The sequence below is a fragment of the Eptesicus fuscus genome, chromosome 20 (genome assembly GCF_027574615.1).
Source record: "Eptesicus fuscus isolate TK198812 chromosome 20, DD_ASM_mEF_20220401, whole genome shotgun sequence".
Classification (NCBI taxonomy): Eukaryota; Metazoa; Chordata; class Mammalia; order Chiroptera; family Vespertilionidae; genus Eptesicus; species Eptesicus fuscus.
The window spans coordinates 50,654,929-50,664,561 of record NC_072492.1 but is presented as its reverse complement, the minus strand read 5'-3'; positions in this window follow the sequence as shown (position 1 = coordinate 50,664,561).

Below are 9,633 nucleotides of genomic sequence, written 5' to 3'. Positions count from 1 at the left end.
GGCCAGGGGAGCCTGGGGGCTGCAGAGACACCCCTGCCCCCGCCCGGCCAGGCTCCGGGCCTTTCCTAAAGTGTAGGGGCCTTTGCAGGGGGTTCACGGCACCCCCTTCACAGCTTTATTGAGATACAGTTAACGGGTCACACAACCCACCCCCTTAAAGTGCACATTCGCCCGGCCAGTGTGGCTCAGTGGTTGAGCGTCGACCTCTGAGCCAGGAGGTCACGGTTCGATTCCGGGTCAGGGCACAGGCCCGGGTTGCAGGCTCGATCCCCAGTGGGGGGCGTGCAGGAGGCAGCCAACTAGTGATTCTCTCTCATCATTGATGTCTCTCTCTCTCTCTCTCTCTCCCCCTCTCCGAAATCAATAAACATATCTTTAAAATAAAGTGTACAATTCAGTGGCTTTGGAATATTACTGATTTTTTAAGAACTGCGGTGACTGTGTATGACACACGCACATGCACATACACACACGTGCACACACACACACAGCCCCCAGGCTCCAGGGCAGACAAAGGGCAGTCACAGCTGATGCAGGTGTAGCCTCGGGTCCCCAGAGCCCCCTGGTCCTCATGCAGAGGGTCTGCGCCTCGGGCAGAGTGTGTAAATGTGAGTATTTAGCATTTTAATGTTTTAAGTGTACGACTCAGTGTTGCGCAGCCACGGACTCTGTTCCCGAAGCTCGCTCGGGCTCCAAACAGAAACTGTCCCCGTTGAACACCAGCTCCTCCCGCGGCCGCCCCCCCCCCTCCTCCGAGCGCCTCGTCCCTGTGCGCCCGGCGGGTGCAGGCCCGCGTGTGCCTGGGGTGCTGGCCTCTGTGGTGGCTTCCTTCCCGGAGCACCGTGTCCGGGGCCCGTCCGTCCGACGCCGAGGAGCGACCTCCGCCCGGGCGGGCGCACCTGCCGCCCCAGCACCTGCGGGCGACGTGCCTTTCGGCCGTGAATGCTGCTGCGTGCACGCGGCGTCCACGTGTTCCCGCCCTCGCGCTCCGGTCTCTGGACACACACACGGGTGGGGTCACGGGAACTCCGTGTTCAGCTGTCGTGCTGATGGACTGATCTCAGAGGAGACGACCCTCTGTGGTTCCCGGATTCAGCGCTCCCGGGCTGCTGCGTGTACGTGCCCTGACCAGGGGTCGAACCCGCAACCTTGGCGAATGGGGACGACGCCCTACCCAACAGCTCCCGGCGGGCTCCGTGCTCGGCTTTGCGAGGAGCGAGCCACCCAGCACCCGCCACCCCACGGCCAGGTCCTGGGGCTCTGACGTCCCCAACACGCTGGCACTCCTGCTGTTCTGTTTCGCGTCGGGTGCCCGCCGTGGGGGTGAGGCGGGGTCTCCCCGCGGCCTGCGTCGCGTCTCCCCAGCGACTGTGTGATGGCGGGCGGTCGCGTGCCTACGGGTCGTCGTGCGTCGTCTTTGGAGGAAGGCCTGGCCGGCACCTTCGCCCGTTTACCGCGGCGCCTGCCGTTGAGCGGCGGGGCCTCCCGTGCCCGCTGCTCGTCCCTCACGGCGGGTCACTGGTCTCTGCCCTCTGGGGTGTCCTCCCACGCCCCTGAGGGCGCCCTCTGACGTTCAAAGGGCACTGAATTCCGGCCGAGTCCAGCCGGTCTGGTTCCTTCCTGCCGGGGCTGTTGGTGCCACATCAAGAGGCGGTCTGCTGGCTGACTCCACGCCGCGCCGAGCACCGCGCCCCGGGGAACAGTCTCCGCGCTACCCGAGGCCTCGCGCCGTGCTCGCCGCGCCGTGCCAGCCACGCTGTCTGCACCGGAGCTGGCGGGCAGGGCGTGCCCCCCTCACAGGCCCCCCTGGCTCCCCGCTCGGGCCCGGCTCTGCACAAGTTCCGTTCTCCAAGAATCCCGAGCTGTCAGCGCAGATGCCGAGGGAAGGGAACAGATGCTCTTTCCGATCAGCACCGACTGCTTCCCGCCCGGGCAGCGTGGCTGGGCGAGGGGAAGCCGGGGCTTCCCAGGGCCTGGAAGTGGCTGCCGGGTCCGGGGTCCGGCAGGGAGGAGCGGGCGAGGGGAACGGGGAGCTGAGCTTCCTGCGGGGGCGGGACTAGGGTTTTCACCGAGGCCCTGGGAGGGAGACAGGGACAGAGGGCAGAGAGACAGCGGGCGGAGGGCAGTGCCCGGCTCCAAGAAATGCCCCGGGGCAGGGAGCGGAGGCAGGACAGGGGGAGGGCTGAGCAGGAGGAGCGTGGGAACCCTCCGGGACACGGGTCCTCCACCGGGTACAGACGGGGGCTGTCCCGGGTTGAACAGTGGCCCCCGTTTCGTGCCCACCCGGGACGTGTGAACTCCGCCTCACCTGGAAAGAGGGGCTTTGCACACGTGATCGTTAAGATGGATACACGGGACCCTCGGGCTCTAACCCAGTGACTGGGCCATGTGCCCAGAGGGACGGCGAGGCCCGTGAAGATGGAGGCGGAGCCTGGAGGGACGGCGAGGCCCCGGGCAGCGCCCAGCGCCGAGAGGAAGACGTGGGCAGCCTCTCTGGGAGCCTCCGGAAGGACCCAGACTCCGTGACTTCAGACCCGAGGCCCCCAGAACGGGGAGAAGATAAAAACCCGCTGTTTGAAGTGCCCTCCCCCCAGTCTGTGGCGTCTCCTTGTGGCAGCCCAAGGAGCTGACAGAGGCTCAGGCTTCTACCCGCGTCCCAAAGGAGGCCCTGAGGCTGGAGGGGAGGGCGGCCTCGAGCTCCAGGGTCGCGCACTCCAGTCTCAGGGCCCAGGGCTGCCCAGGCTGCTGCCCCCAGAAAAGGGGAGGCCGGGGAGCTGTCTGGTCAACCGCCCCCCCCGCCCGTGCACTCTACCTCTCCCACCTGGACTGGCAGGTCCTCATCCTAACCCTGTCCCCCACCCTCTTGCCCCGACCTAAAAGGAGGGGTCGAGAAAATTGGGGACCCCAGAGAAGAACATGGAGTCTGGAGGGACCCTCTGCATGAGGACCAGGGGGCTCTGGGAACCCGAGGCTACACCTGCATCAGCCGTGACTGCCCTTTGTCTGCCCTGGAGCCTGGGGGCTGTGTGTGTGTGCACGTGTGTGCGTGTGTGTGCGCGCGCGCATGTGCGTGTGTCTGAGTGTGTATATGTGAGTGCAAGTGTGTGTATGTGTCTGTGTGCATGTGTGTCCGAGTGTGTGCATGTGTATATGTGTGTCTGAGTGTGTTAGTGTGTGAGAGCGAGTGTGTACACATGTGTGCGTGCGTGCATGTGTCTGAGTGTGTGTGTGTGTGTGTGTGAGAGCGACTGTGTGTGTGTACGCGTGCATGTGTGCGTGCGTGTGTGTGTTTGGGGGATGCTGAGGGAGCCGAACTCCTCAGTCACATCAGCCCCTCCCCCCATCCCCCCGTACGGCGGGCGCTGGCGCACACCCGCCCGCACATCCCCTGGAAAGGGCGGAAGCGCGGTATCAGGCGCCGAGCGGGACAGGACGGGCGGGGGACGTCTGAAAGGCCCGGCTGGATCTCGGGCTCCAGGACTTTCATGCTTCCATGTGTTTTCCAGATTTTCACACCGAACACGTTAGTTACGTAAGTTAAACTTTATTTATTTATTTCAAACCTAAATTCTCCAGCCAACTGAGCTCTTCCCAGCTGCAGTCACTTCCGTGGAGTCGGATTCCTGGGGGTCACGGGAACAGACTCCCCCCCACACCCCCTCGCCGGCTCACGCCGCTTCAGTCACGCTTCCCTTCCTTCTTCGCGGACAGTCCACGCCGAGTCCACCGCTGGGCCAGGGTCACGGTCCCTGTCCTGGGGACCCTGCGGCCCGACGGCCCTCTCTCACCCCCAACACCCCCTTCCTCCCTCTGAGTTGGGCTGAGGTGGGGGCTGCCCTCTGACCCTGGGCTGCCCAATTTCAGGCCCCTCCTTCCTGCCCCTCCAGCTGACTCTAGCCCTGAACTCCAGGGGGAAGGAGGCGGGGACCCTGCTGAGCTCTGGGCGTCTGGGAACCTCCTTCCAGAACCGAGGTCAGCTGGAGCCAAGCCGCCGCCTCCAGGGAGCCCCCCAGGACCTCCTCCGGCCCGCACCCCTCCCCGCACCCCCAGCCCCGACTCTCTGGCCGGGGCAGGAAAGGAGGGGAGGCCCGAGGCAGGAGGGCGCAGGGCGGGCTGTTTGAGCGGAAGTCCCCGAGCGGGAGCGGCGGGTGGCCCTCCGGGATGGTCAGCTGTGGCTCCGCTCCAGGGCGGAGGGGAAATGCTCTGAAAACGTTACCGGGTCACCTGGGCCTCCACGGCCTCCAGCCTCCTCCCGCCTCCACCGCCCACGACCCTGGGCTCACGGGGACGGGGTGTGCGACCCCGGCTGTTTGGGAACCTGCGGTGCAGAAGCCTCAAGCCCAGCTTGGCAGGCAGGACCCTGAGACGCTGTGAGGTTGCCACAGCAACGCCCTCAGGTGCACAGCCTGGAAGAGGCGCTCAGCCTTGCGCTTCCGGTAGGCGGGACCACGAGGGGGAGGGGAGGGGCTTACGGCCAGGGCGGCCTCCGGGCTGTCACCTCCCCCCCACCCCAGTCCACCCGCTGACCTGCCGGCTGTAGCTTCCACACCCGCCGGAACTGGCCGCTCCTCCCACCCTGGGCCGGGCCGCCGACTGTCACCCCGATTACTGCCCTGACCCAACGCCGGGTCCCCTGCCTCACTCGCTGTCCATTCTCAGCACAACAGCCCGTCATCTCGTGAACCTGCTGCTCCTGCTCCAGGGCTCCCCGTGTCCCCCAGGGAAGTCAGGGTTCCCCCACCTCACGGCCGGGCCTGCTGACACGTTGGCCCCGTTGGTCCTGCCCCAGGGCCTTTGCACCTGCCACCCCCTGGGCCTTGCTCAGGCAGCCCCTCCTGCTCGCCTCCTGACCGACCCAGGAGCATCTTCAGGTCTGTCACCAGCTGGTAACGGGCCGTCTCATAGTGACTGACCAGCTCAGGGCGGAGCAGGTGCTCAGGAACTGGGCAGAGCCGGTGACAGAGGTCCCCTCCCACGCCGAGGGCCCTTCTTTCACGAACGAGGCGCAGGCTCAGGCCGGCAGCCCCTGGCGATCACACCCCTGGACACGAGGTCCAGGGCTCGGCAGCTGGCGGGCTGGGAGCCCTGTGCTCCTCCGGGCACCGCGCCGCCTCCCAGGCAGACGCCAGGGGCGCCCCGAATCCCACCCAGATGTCCGGACAACGCCCCGCGGGCCTCGGCCCGGGAGAGGAGCCCTTTGCAGGGTGTGGCTCGGGGCACAGGCACCGGCCATCGCGGCAGCCAGATGCTCCTGGGCCAGTCGGGAGACGGAGGCCCCTGGCTGCTCCCGCCCGGCTCCGGAGCCCACGGTCCCGGGCTGTGCCAGCAGCGGAGGCCACACTGTCCTCTGGCCCGGGGCCCTGGTCCTGGAACGGGCATCTGTGCTGCCTCAACCGCCCCCCCCCCCCCCCCCACCCCCGGTCAGGCATCCGTGGCCCCTGGAGCTCGGAAGGAGCCCGGAACCAGGGAAAGGCCACTCCGCCCGAGCCTGCCAAGCGGCAGCGCATCCCTGGCAGGGCTGCCTGGCATCGCCCTGGCCACGGAGGCTTCCCCAGGGCGACCCCCAGGGCCCTGCCCTGCCAGGCTCCTGTGCCAGGCGGTGTCTGCTCGGGCTGAGGAAGGGAGCGAGGGAGGGCAGCCCCTCCCCCTGCCCGTGGTGTGGCCCCTCAGGGACCCTCCCTGCCTGCAGGCCGCTCCTCGGGCCTGGGCATCACTCCAGGAGCAGGGGACCCCCTTCACCATCAAGGTCACCACCATCCTCAGCCACAGGCGGCTCGGCCACCCTTCCAAGGGCCCGGCCAGGGCTTCGGGGCAGGACAGCCTGTACCCGTAACTGACGCAGACAGCAGCCAGGCCCGGAGCGGGCGCACACGCCCCCCGTGGCCTGCCATCGGGGCCAGAGAGGCGCGATGGAGGGAGGGTCTGGTGCTAAGGAGGGGAGAAGGCACCCGGCCTCAGGTCACCCCAGCAATCGGCCCAGACAGGGAGGGTCTCTGGGGGCAGGGGCAGGTCGGGGGTGGTGGAACGGCTGCACTGGGGGGCCAGGGGGCCAGGCTGAGACGTGGGAACTTGGGAGCCGGGCGGAGGCGCCCCGGGCTTGGAGCCTAGGGCTGCCGGGCGCTCGGCGCTTGGGGCTCGGGGAAGCGGCTTTTCAGCAAGCGCCGGAGCTTTCTTGGAAGCGGCCGGTATCAATTATAAATAACCCGACGAGAACTGCGCGGGGCGTGGCGGCGGGGAGCTGCAGGGCGGGCAGAGACTCACTTAGGAGCTGATCCCCCGAGCTGGGCCTGCCTCCTGCTGCGGGCACTGCCTGGGCCACCTTTGCCAGGCCCAGGGGAGGCCGCGTGGACCCCGTGGGGCGTAGGGAGGTCCACCGCTCGCACCGCTCCGAGGGGCAGGCCGAGGCCGAGGCCGAGAGGGAGACAGGCCGGCGGACACTCATCGTGTGGGAGGTGTTTTGCCAAATGTTTGAAAGGAAAAAAATCCCATTTTCTTAGCTTTTTTTTTCCCTTTCTATTTTGATTATTTTTCTAGATGACTTCATTTCTAAGAAGGCTGGGGGGGGGGCATGGGGAGATGGGGAGGAGAACAGGGAGGACATGGGCCGGGAGGGCGAGAGGGTGGGGGAGGAGGGGGGAGGGGCAGGCTTGTCCGATGTGTGTGGGGGGGTCGCCAGCCCAGGGATCAGCAGAAGGGCTTCTAGGAGCTTCTCTCTGGGGCAGGAGCTCCCGCCCACGGTCAGAGCTGGAGCGGGTCCACCCCACAAGCGCTGGAACCAGCAGCGCCCACAAGGCTCACCGCCCGGAAGGGAAGTGCTGCTGGACACGAGGCTCAGAGTCCCAGGAGCCGGGGTGCTCAGGTCACTCACTCAGAACCACCCCCAGGAACGCGCCTCCAGTGCGGGGCAGAGACCCGCGGCCCCAGAGCCAGGCGCTCTGCCTCCGCCCTTCATCGGAGAGGGACGGGGCAGTGCCCTGAGCGAGGCGTGCTCCCCGTCCTCCGTGTGGACGGAGCAGACCCAACGCCCCTTCTTCCGGCTCCGGCCGCCCTCCCCTCTTCCAGTCGCGCCTTCAGAACCATCTCGCCTCCCTCGGCCTCTGAGACCAGCCAGCTCCTTTCTGCCCAGCAACCCTGAGCCCAGATGCGTCAGAATTACCGCCCCCCCCCCCCCCCCCACTGCCCAGGGGCAGGCCCCTCGCCCGCTCCGCCTGCCTCGCGGCCCCCACCTACCTCTCTGGGGGCTTCTGTGTCCCCGGCTGTGGCTCTGGAGCGCAGGCCCCTGGCGAGGAGAGGCCCAGGGCGCCCAGCGGCTCCTGAAGGTGCAAACCCGCGTGGGGGTGGCCGCGCCCTCTTCCAGGCCGCGAGGAGGCCTTCCCACAACGGGGAGGGGGCCCTCGGGAGCCCGGGAAGCCGCGTGGTCCGGGAGAGGACCCCGAGCCAGGCCCCGGTGCTGCCCGCACAGGCCCATCGCTCTCCCTCCCTGGGCACCGCTCCTGGGTGAGCAGGTGAAACCCATCGGGAGGATGGGCGGCCCCTGCCTCCCCCCGGGGCTGGGCTGGGCGTGTCTCCTCGAAAGAGCCGGCGCCCCTCTGCGCCCCCGGAGTCGGCTCCTGCCTGAGCCTCTCCCTGCCCTGCCTTTTAACCCCCAGAGCCCCCTCCCGTCCTCGCACCAAGTGGGAACAATAAAGAGAGAGGAAACAGAGTTGGGTCATTTGCTTCCAGGAGTTACTCCCTCTGCTCGGGCAGTGACTGGTTGGAGGCCCCAGTCACAGGCCCGCCTCTAGCTGCAAGGGAGTCAGGGAACCCAGCACAGCTCCTGCCTTCCGTGGGGGGCGGGGGGGGGGGGCTGTGAGGCAGGACACGTGGCCAGGGCAGCCACCCCGGAGCCTGTGGCTCAGGCAGGGCTCTTCCACCCCAATTCCCAGCAGCTGCTGAGCCCAGAGGCGGAGCCTGCCCCAGGCCCCTCCCCGTGGTGGAGGCAGTGGCAGCTGGGCCTGCATCTCCCACCCCTGCCTCTCCCTCCAGACACCTGCCTCGGCCTGAGGGCCGCCCCACCAGGAAGACCTCATCTCGCGCCCTGCACCTGGCGAGGTCCCCAGGAAGGCCGCCTCCGAGGCTCCGGGGACAGGTCCCGCGGAGGCCACCGCTCGGACACCCTGAGGGGCCTGAGCAGGGGGAGGGGGAGGAGGGGAGGGGTGGCAGATGGGAAGGAAGGCCTGGGCAGAGGCCAGCTGCAGCCGGGCACCCACGGGCATGGGCTGCCTGACCTGCTCAGTTACTTCAACCCCGTCAGCGTGTGTCTGCCAAGCACCGCCTCTGGTCTCCCCACCCGAGGCCAGGGGTGTCCCCAGTTCCAGGCCCCACCCGACCTCAGAACCCCGGGACCTCCGAGTCCAGGAGGCAGGAGAGGCCCTGGCACACGCAGGGGACACGGCGACGTCACCCTTCGGAAAAGACAAGGAAAAGGCAGCGGGCGAGGAGCTGAGTCACCGCGGAGCTGAGTCACCGGGCGGCCGCCCAGGATGCGAGGGAGGGAGGGGGCACGGGCCCCGCGGCCACCCTCCCGGGCTCTGGAGCTGTGGAGGGGCAGGCCCAGCCTCCCGCCGGTGTGCCCGGCCGCGCGTGAGCTGACCGCAGGGCTGAGCCGCCAGCTGGTCTGGGCTCCGGTCCCGGCTCCACCGCTAAGTGGCCCCGGGCCTCCCGCAGCCACGCAGCCTTTCGCAGCCCCCTCCCGTCTGACGGGGCGAAGGCTCTCCCTGCTGCGTGCCAGTCCCTGGAGCCACGCGCTGAGTGCTGGGGCAGCGCCCGGCAGACAGCGCCGGGTCCCACTCGCCAACATTGCGAATGGGAAGGCCCTGGGCTCCCCGCAGGCCTTTCTGTGCCCGTGAGCGCTTTCCGGGGCCATCTGTGGCCCATGTTCCCCCACCTGCCCCTTCCACGGTCCAGGGTCCCTGGGGGCCCGGGGTCCAGGGGACTGGGCTGTGGGGCAGCCAGGCAGGGTGGGTCTCCGGCCTCCGCCAGCATCCTGGCCCGGAGCCGGCCCCCACGACCTCATGGCTGGTCCCCGGTGGCTGCTGGGGCTGCAGTGACCTTGCCCGACACGCGCCACCCCAACCCCCTTGCCCACGTGCCCGTTGGCTCTGGCAGACTGCTGGCTTCCCGCCCGCCCTCGTGCCCTGGCCGGCGGCCCTGCAGAGGCGGCCTCTGCCTGCTGAGGACGGAGGCCTGTCCCGGGAGCCTCACCCCAAACCTGGGGCCCACGCGATCCCAGCCCCCTCCCGCCCAGGTCTCCCCTCTCCCCCAGCAGCCGGCGCTGCCTCTCCCGCCCCCACGCTCCGCAGGAGGGGGTTCCTATGGCACCCCTTCCCCCGCACACACACAGCTCCCTGGCAGCCCATCTGCCCGGGCAGCAGCCGCCACCTCCGTGCACAGCGGTGCCGGTGCAGACGCCACCCAGTCAGCCCACAGGGCTGGGCCCAGGGCGCCGGGGGCTCCCGCCGTCTGGGAGGCAGTCAGGGGGCAGGATTCTGCAGCTCCCTGGGAAGGTCCAAAGTGGGGGTGCTGCTCGAGCCCCCACCGTGCCCCTCCCCACAGACAGGCCCCAGGGTCTGCCATGCTCCTAGGACATCTGCA